Genomic DNA, 10000 nt, shown 5'->3' with positions numbered 1-10000 from the left:
CATTTCTTCATGTTTTCAGTGATTTCCAACCCCCCCAAAAAATTGTAAGAGAAATTTTTTTTCGCATTTCTACATGTCTTCCGTGATTTCCAACCACCCTCCCAAAAAAAATTTCGACAAAAATTTTTTTTTTGCATTTCTTCATGTTTTAAGTGATTTCCAACCCCCCCCCCAAAAAAAAAAATTGTTCGAGAAAAATAAAAATTTTTGCAACTTTTTTTTCAACAAAATTTCGATTTCTTTTTTTCTTGCATTTCTACATGTTTTAAGTAATTTCCAACCCCTCCCCCCCAAAAAAAATGTTTGAGAAAAGAACTATCACTCTGTCAGCACTGTTGACATCACATTTAATGAATAAGATATAAGATTCACTCGTGTGACCCAGCAGTATTAGCGGCGGAGGTTTTGCACTCTCCCGAGTGCTCCCCCTCGAGTTAACCCCCGGCCATCGAAGATGGACGGTTACTGTTTTCACCCCTGTCTGCTTGTTTCTTTGTTTGTGAACAGTATTACGGAAAAACTCCGGGACGGATTTCGACGAAACTTGGTGGGGGGATTAGTTATGGTGCAAGGATCATGCCATAAGATTTTGGACCTGGTCCATAGTCCAAAATGGCCGCTATGGCGGCCATTTTGAAAAAGTATTTCACTTTTCGTTTTTGCATTGCTACAAGTTTTATGTGATTTCCAACCAAAAAAAAAATTTGTTCGAGAGAAAAAAAACAAAATTTTGCAACTTTTTTCAAAAAAATTTTTTATTTGGAAAATATTTTAATTTTTTTTTTTGCATTTCTACATGTTTTTAGTGATTTGCACCACCCCCCCCCCCAAAAAAAATTGTTGGAGGAAAAAAAAAGAAATTTTGCACCTTGTTTTTCAAAAAAATTTCGATTTTATTTTTTTAGCATTTCTCCATGCGCGTCCATCTGGTTAACCACCGCCATCGAAGATGGACGGAGGTTACTGTTTTCACCCGTCTGTTAACCTCCGACATCGAAGATGGACGAAGGTTACTGTTTTCACCCCGTCTGTTTGTTTATTTATGAACAGTATTACGGAAAAACTCCTGGACGGATTTCGAAGACACTTGGTGGGGGGATTAGGTATGGGCCAAGGATCATGCCATTAGATTTTGGACTTTGTCCCAAGTCCAATATGGGCGCAATGGCGGCCATTTTGAAAAAATATTTGAATTTTTGTTTTTGCATTTCTGCATGTTTTAAGTGATTTCCAACTATATATATATATATATATATATATATATATATATATATATATATATATATATATATATATATATATATATATATATATATATATATATATATATATATATATATATATAAATTTGTGAGAGAAAAAATAAATAAATTTTGCACCTTTTTTTTCAAAAAAATTTCGATTTTTTTTTTATTGGCATTTCTACATGCACGTCGATCAAGATAACCTCCGCCATCGAAGATGGATGGAGGTTACTGTTTTCACTCCTGTCTGTTTGATAACCTCTGCCATCGAAGATGGATGGAGGTTACTGTTTTCACCCCGTCTGTTTGTTTGTTTATTTGTGAACAGTATTACAGAAAAACTGGACGGATTTCAATGAAACTTGGTGGGGGGATGAAATATGGTCCAAGGATCATGCCATTAGATTTTGGACTTCGTCTAAAGTCCAATATGGCCGCTGTAGCGGCCATTTTGAAAAAATATTTGAATTTTTGTTTTTGAATTTCTACATGTTTTAAGTGATTTCCAACCAAAAATATATAAATTTGTGAGAGAATAAATAAATAAATTTTGCACCTTTTTTTAAAAAAAAATTTCGATTTTTTTTGTTGGCATTTTTACATGCACGTCGATCTAGATAACCTCTGCCATCGAAGATGGATGGAGGTTACTGTTTTCACCCCTGTCTGTTTGATAACCTCTGCCATCGAAGATGCATGGAGGTTACTGTTTTCACCCATTTCTGTTTGTTTGTTTGTGAACAGTATTACGGAAAAACTCCTCGACGGATTTCGACGAAACTTAGTGGGGCGGTAAGGTATGGTCCAAGGATCATGCCATTAGATTTTGGACTGCCCCCCCTCAAAAAAATTGTTAGAGAATTTTTTTTTACAATTCTACAAATTTTTCGGGATTTCCAAACCCCCTCCCAAAAAAAATGTCGAAAATTTTTTTTTTCCATTTCTACATGTTTTTAGTGATATCCAACCCCGCTCCCAAAAAAAATTTCGACAAAATTTTTTTTTTCATTTCTACATGTTTTCAGTGATTTCCAACCCCCCCCCCCAAAAAAAAAAATTGTCCGAGAAAAATAAAATTTTGGCAACTTTTTTTTCAACAAAATTTCGATTTCTTTTTTTTTGCATTTCTACATGTTTTAAGTGATTTCCAACCCCTCCCCACCACAAAAACAAAATGTTTGAGAAAATAAATATCACTCTGTCAGCACTGTTGACATCATATTTAATGAATAAGATATAAGATTCACTCGTGTGACCCAGCAGTATTAGCGGCGGAGGTTTTGCACTCTCCCGAGTGCTCCCCCTCGAGTTAACCCCCGGCCATCGAAGATGGACGGTTACTGTTTTCACCCCTGTCTGCTTGTTTCTTTGTTTGTGAACAGTATTACGGAAAAACTCCGGGACGGATTTCGACGAAACTTGGTGGGGGGATTAGTTATGGTGCAAGGATCATGCCATAAGATTTTGGACCTGGTCCATAGTCCAAAATGGCCGCTATGGCGGCCATTTTGAAAAAGTATTTCACTTTTCGTTTTTGCATTGCTACAAGTTTTATGTGATTTCCAACCAAAAAAAAAATTTGTTCGAGAGAAAAAAAACAAAATTTTGCAACTTTTTTCAAAAAAATTTTTTATTTGGAAAATATTTTAATTTTTTTTTTGCATTTCTACATGTTTTTAGTGATTTGCACCCCCCCCCAAAAAAAAATTGTTGGAGGAAAAAAAAAGAAATTTTGCACCTTGTTTTTCAAAAAAATTTCGATTTTATTTTTTTAGCATTTCTCCATGCGTGTCGATCTGGTTAACCACCGCCATCGAAGATGGACGGAGGTTACTGTTTTCACCCGTCTGTTAACCTCCGCCATCGAAGATGGACGAAGGTTACTGTTTTCACCCCGTCTGTTTGTTTATTTATGAACAGTATGACGGAAAAACTCCTGGACGGATTTCGAAGACACTTGGTGGGGGGATTAGGTATGGGCCAAGGATCATGCCATTAGATTTTGGACTTTGTCCCAAGTCCAATATGGGCGCAATGGCGGCCATTTTGAAAAAATATTTGAATTTTTGTTTTTGCATTTCTGCATGTTTTAAGTGATTTCCAACTATATATATATATATATATATATATATATATATATATATATATATATATATATATATATATATGTATATATATATATATATTTATATATATATATATATATATATATATATATATATATAAATTTGTGAGAGAAAAAATAAATAAATTTTGCACCTTTTTTTTCAAAAAAATTTCGATTTTTTTTTTATTGGCATTTCTACATGCACGTCGATCAAGATAACCTCCGCCATCGAAGATGGATGGAGGTTACTGTTTTCACTCCTGTCTGTTTGATAACCTCTGCCATCGAAGATGGATGGAGGTTACTGTTTTCACCCCGTCTGTTTGTTTGTTTATTTGTGAACAGTATTACAGAAAAACTGGACGGATTTCAATGAAACTTGGTGGGGGGATGAGATATGGTCCAAGGATCATGCCATTAGATTTTGGACTTCGTCTAAAGTCCAATATGGCCGCTGTAGCGGCCATTTTGAAAAAATATTTGAATTTTTGTTTTTGAATTTCTACATGTTTTAAGTGATTTCCAACCAAAAATATATAAATTTGTGAGAGAATAAATAAATAAATTTTGCACCTTTTTTTAAAAAAAAATTTCGATTTTTTTTGTTGGCATTTTTACATGCACGTCGATCTAGATAACCTCTGCCATCGAAGATGGATGGAGGTTACTGTTTTCACCCCTGTCTGTTTGATAACCTCTGCCATCGAAGATGCATGGAGGTTACTGTTTTCACCCATTTCTGTTTGTTTGTTTGTGAACAGTATTACGGAAAAACTCCTCGACGGATTTCGACGAAACTTAGTGGGGCGGTAAGGTATGGTCCAAGGATCATGCCATTAGATTTTGGACTGCCCCCCCTCAAAAAAATTGTTAGAGAATTTTTTTTTACATTTCTACAAGTTTTTCGTGATTTCCAAACCCCCTCCCAAAAAAAATGTCGAAAATTTTTTTTTTCCATTTCTACATGTTTTTAGTGATATCCAACCCCGCTCCCAAAAAAAATTTCGACAAAAATTTTTTTTTCATTTCTACATGTTTTCAGTGATTTCCAACCCCCCCCCCCAAAAAAAATTGTCCGAGAAAAATAAAATTTTGGCAACTTTTTTTTCAACAAAATTTCGATTTCTTTTTTTTTGCATTTCTACATGTTTTAAGTGATTTCCAACCCCTCCCCACCACAAAAACAAAATGTTTGAGAAAATAAATATCACTCTGTCAGCACTGTTGACATCATATTTAATGAATAAGATATAAGGTTCACTTGTGTGACCCAGCAGTATTGGCGGCGGAGGTTTTGCACTCTCCCGAGCGCTCCCCCTTGAGTTCACCTCCGCCATCGAAGATGGACGGTTAATGTTTTCACCCCTGTCTGCTTGTTTGTTTGTTTGTGAACAGTATTACGGTAAAAAATCCTAGACGGATTTCGATGAAACTTGGTGGGCGGAATAGGTATGGGCCAAGGATCATGCCATTGGATTTTGGACTTGGTCCCAAGTCCAATATGGCCGCTATGGCGGCCATTTTGAAAATATATTTGAATTTTTGTTTTTGCATTGTAACAAGTTTTCAGTGATTTCCAACCAAAAAAAAAATTGTTAGAGAGAAAAAAACAAAATTTTGCAACTTTTTTCAAAAAATTATTTTATTTGGAAAATATTTTAATTTTTTTTTGCATTTCTACATGTTTTTAGTAATTTGCAACCCCCCCCCCCAAAAAAAAATTGTTGGAGGAAAAAAAAAGAAATTTTGCACCTTGTTTTTCAAAAAAATTTCGATTTTATTTTTTTAGCATTTCTCCATGCGCGTCGATTTGGTTAACCACCGCCATCGAAGATGGACGGAGGTTACTGTTTTCACCCGTCTGTTAACCTCCGCCATCAAAGATGGACGAAGGTTACTGTTTTCACCCCGTCTGTTTGTTTATTTATGAACAGTATTACGGAAAAACTCCTGGACGGATTTCGAAGACACTTGGTGGGGGGATTAGGTATGGGCCAAGGATCATGCCATTAGATTTTGGACTTTGTCCCAAGTCCAATATGGGCGCAATGGCGGCCATTTTGAAAAAATATTTGAATTTTTGTTTTTGCATTTCTGCATGCTTTATGTGATTTCCAACTATATATATATATATATATATATATATATATATATATATATATATATATATATATATATATATATATATATATTTGTGAGAGAAAAAATAAATAAATTTTGCACATTTTTTTTCAAAAAAATTTCGATTTTTTTTTTATTGGCATTTCTACATGCACGTCGATCAAGATAACCTCCGCCATCGAAGATGGATGGAGGTTACTGTTTTCACTCCTGTCTGTTTGATAACCTCTGCCATCGAAGATGGATGGAGGTTGCTGTTTTCACCCCGTCTGTTTGTTTGTTTATTTGTGAACAGTATTACAGAAAAACTGGACGGATTTCAATGAAACTTGGTGGGGGGATGAGATATGGTCCAAGGATCATGCCATTAGATTTTGGACTTCGTCTAAAGTCCAATATGGCCGCTGTAGCGGCCATTTTGAAAAAATATTTGAATTTTTGTTTTTGAATTTCTACATGTTTTAAGTGATTTCCAACCAAAAATATATAAATTTGTGAGAGAATAAATAAATAAATTTTGCACCTTTTTTTAAAAAAAAATTTCGATTTTTTTTGTTGGCATTTTTACATGCACGTCGATCTAGATAACCTCCGCCATCGAAGATGGATGGAGGTTACTGTTTTCACCCCTGTCTGTTTGATAACCTCTGCCATCGAAGATGGATGGAGGTTACTGTTTTCACCCGTTTCTGTTTGTTTGTTTGTGAACAGTATTACGGAAAAACTCCTCGACGGATTTCAACGAAACTTAGTGGGGCGGTAAGGTATGGTCCAAGGATCATGCCATTAGATTTTGGACTGCCCCCCCTCAAAAAAATTGTTAGAGAATTTTTTTTTACATTTCTACAAGTTTTTCGTGATTTCCAAACCCCCTCCCAAAAAAATGTCGAAAATTTTTTTTTTCCATTTCTACATGTTTTTAGTGATATCCAACCCCGCTCCCAAAAAAAATTTCGACAAAATTTTTTTTTTCATTTCTACATGTTTTCAGTGATTTCCAACCCCCCCCCAAAAAAAATTGTCCGAGAAAAGTAAAATTTTGGCAACTTTTTTTTCAACAAAATTTCGATTTCTTTTTTTTTGCATTTCTACATGTTTTAAGTGATTTCCAACCCCTCCCCACCACAAAAACAAAATGTTTGAGAAAATAAATATCACACTGTCAGCACTGTTGACATCATATTTAATGAATAAGATATAAGGTTCACTTGTGTGACCCAGCAGTATTGGCAGCGGAGGTTTTGCACTCTCCCGAGCGCTCCCCCTTGAGTTCACCTCCGCCATCGAAGATGGACGGTTACTGTTTTCACCCCTGTCTGCTTGTTTGTTTGTTTGTGAACAGTATTACGGTAAAAAAAATCCTAGACGGATTTCGATGAAACTTGGTGGGCGGAATAGGTATGGGCCAAGGATCATGCCATTGGATTTTGGACTTGGTCCCAAGTCCAATATGGCCGCTATGGCGGCCATTTTGAAAATATATTTGAATTTTTGTTTTTGCATTGTAACAAGTTTTCAGTGATTTCCAGCCAAAAAAAAATTGTTAGAGAGAAAAAAACAAAATTTTGCAACTTTTTTCAAAAAATTATTTTATTTGGAAAATATTTTAATTTTTTTTTGCATTTCTACATGTTTTTAGTAATTTGCAACCCCCCCCCCAAAAAAAAATTGTTGGAGGAAAAAAAAAATTTTGCACCTTGTTTTTCAAAAAAATTTCGATTTTATTTTTTTAGCATTTCTCCATGTGCGTCGATCTGGTTAACCACCGCCATCGAAGATGGACGGAGGTTACTGTTTTCACCCGTCTGTTAACCTCCGCCATCGAAGATGGACGGAGGTTACTGTTTTCACCCCGTCTGTTTGTTTATTTATGAACAGTATTACGGAAAAACTCCTGGACGGATTTCGAAGACACTTGGTGGGGGGATTAGGTATGGGCCAAGGATCATGCCATTAGATTTTGGACTTTGTCCCAAGTCCAATATGGGCGCAATGGCGGCCATTTAAAAAAAATATTTGAATTTTTGTTTTTGCATTTCTGCATGTTTTAAGTGATTTCCAACTAAAAATATATATATATATATATATATATATATATATATATATATATATATATATATATATATATATATATATATATATACATATATATAAATTTGTGAGAGAAAAAATAAATAAATTTTGCACCTTTTTTTAAAAAAAAATTTCGATTTTTTTTTTTTATTGGCATTTCTACATGCACGTCGATCAAGATAACCTCCGCCATCGAAGATGGACGGAGGTTACTGTTTTCACCCCTGTCTGTTTGATAACCTCTGCCATCGAAGATGGATGGAGGTTACTGTTTTCACCCCGTCTGTTTGTTTGTTTATTTGTGAACAGTATTACAGAAAAACTGGACGGATTTCAATGAAACTTATGATGAGATATGGTCCAAGGATCATGCCATTAGATTTTGGACTTCGTCTAAAGTCCAATATGGCCGCTGTAGCGGCCATTTTGAAAAAATATTTGAATTTTTGTTTTTGCATTTCTACATGTTTTAAGTGATTTCCAACCAAAAATATATAAATTTGTGAGAGAATAAATAAATAAATTTTGCACCTTTTTTTTTTTAAAAAATCGATTTTTTTTGTTGGCATTTTTACATGCACGTCGATCGAGATAACCTTTGCCATCGAAGATGGATGGAGGTTACTGTTTTCACCCCTGTCTGTTTGAATACCTCTCCCATCGAAGATGGATGGAGGTTACTGTTTTCTCCCGTTTCTGTTTGTTTGTTTGTGAACAGTATTACGGAAAAACTCCTCGACGGATTTCGACGAAACTTAGTGAGGCGGTAAGGTATGGTCCAAGGATCATGCCATTAGATTTTGGACTTGGTCCAAAGTCCAATATGGCCGCTATGGCGGCCATTTTGAAAAAATATTTGAATTTTTATTTTTGCATTTCTACATGTTTTAAGTGATTTCCAACTAAAAAAATATATAAATTTGTGAGAGAAAAAACAAATAAATTTTGCACCTTTTTTTTCAAAAAAATTCCGATTTTTTGGGGAATTTCTGCATGCACGTCGATCGAGTTTCCCTCCGCCATCGAAGATGGACGGAGGTTGCAGTTTTCACCCCTGTCTGTTGGTTTGTTTGTTTGTTTTTGAACAGTATTACGGAAAAACGCCGGGACAGATTTCGACGAAACTTGTTGGGGGGATTAGGTATGGACCAAGGATCATGCAATTAGATTTTGGACTTGGTCCAAAGTCCAATATGCCCGCTGTGGCGGCCATTTTGAAAAAATATTTGAATTTTTGTTTTTGCATTTCTACATGTTTTAAGTGATTTCCAACCAAAAATAAATAAATTTGTTAGAGAAAAAAAAATTCGCAACTTTTTTTCAAAAACATTTCGATTTTATTTGAAAAACATTTGATTTTTTTTTTTTTTGCATTTCTGCATGTTTAAACTGATTTCAAACCCCCAAAAAATTTATTAGAGAAAAAAACCCCAGAAATTTGACACCTTTTTTTCAAAAAAATTTCAATTTTTTTTGGCATTTCTCCATGCACGTCTATCAAGTAAACTTCCTCCATCGAAGATCGGAGGTTACCGTTTTCACACCCTTCTGTTTGTTTGTTTGTTTGTGTACAGTATTACGGAAAAAACTCCTCGACGGATTTTGACAAAACTTGGTGGGGCGGTTAGGTATGGTCCAAGGATCATGCCATTAGATTTTGGACTTGGGCCCGCCCCCCAAAAAAAAAATTGTTCGAGAAAATTTTTTTTTTTTGCATTTCTACATGTTTTAAGTGATTTCCAACCCCCCCCCCCCCCCACCCAAAAAAATTTTTTGCAGAAAAAATATTTTTTTTTGCATTTCTCCATGTTTTCTGTGATTTCCAACCCCTCCCCCCACCCCCCCTAAAAATGTTGGAGAACAGAACTATAACTCTGTCAGCACTGTTGACATCATATTTAATGAATAAGATATAAGGTTAACTTGAGTGACCCAGCAGTATTGGCGGAAGAGGTTTTGCACTCTCCCGAGTGCTCCCCCTTGAACTCAATAATGATAAGGGGTACAAGTATGCTTTAACCGTTATTGAATTGAGGAGTAGATATGCATGGGTTGTCCGTTTAAAAAAACAAAACAGGTAACACTCTTATGTTTGCCTTTCAACAGATATTTAATAAAAGTAAGAGAAAACCTAAAAAATTGTGGACTGAAGAGGGTAGAGAGTTTTATACCAAGACATTTATGAATTTTCTAAAAAATAACAGCATTACATTATACAGTACCTTTAATGAAGGAAAGGCCGTTGTTGTTGAACGTTTTAATCGTACCTTAAAAGAGAGACTATATAAAAAATTCACACAACTCAGTTCACAACAATGGTCATCTTTTATTCAGGATATTTTGAATAAGTATAATGACATGATTCACACGTCAACGAGTATGAAACCTTCAGAAACATTTACAAAATTAAAATATGAAAAATAGATTAATGTCAGAAAACCTAAGTTCAAAGTTG

The 10000-nt window shown here is 34.9% G+C and overlaps 1 long non-coding RNA gene across 1 annotated transcript in view; it reads right to left on the bottom strand.

Annotated features, from left to right (window-relative positions):
* The window catches only part of LOC147021791 (uncharacterized), a 2393-nt gene extending 2326 nt beyond the window's left edge, over window positions 1–67 (bottom strand). Inside the window, exon 1 of the long non-coding RNA XR_015060607.1 lies at window positions 1–67. This exon is cut by the window's left edge and continues 1384 nt beyond it. This is a non-coding gene — a long non-coding RNA (uncharacterized LOC147021791).
* Between the last annotated feature and the right edge of the window lie 9933 nt (window positions 68–10000).

This window comes from Eptatretus burgeri, chromosome 8 (genome assembly GCF_056783735.1).
Source record: "Eptatretus burgeri isolate ZD-2024b chromosome 8, Ebu_testis_v1, whole genome shotgun sequence".
NCBI classification, from domain to species: domain Eukaryota; kingdom Metazoa; phylum Chordata; class Myxini; order Myxiniformes; family Myxinidae; genus Eptatretus; species Eptatretus burgeri.
The sequence above is the reverse complement of the archived record's forward strand: the minus strand, read 5'-3'. Positions and strand labels throughout refer to the sequence as shown.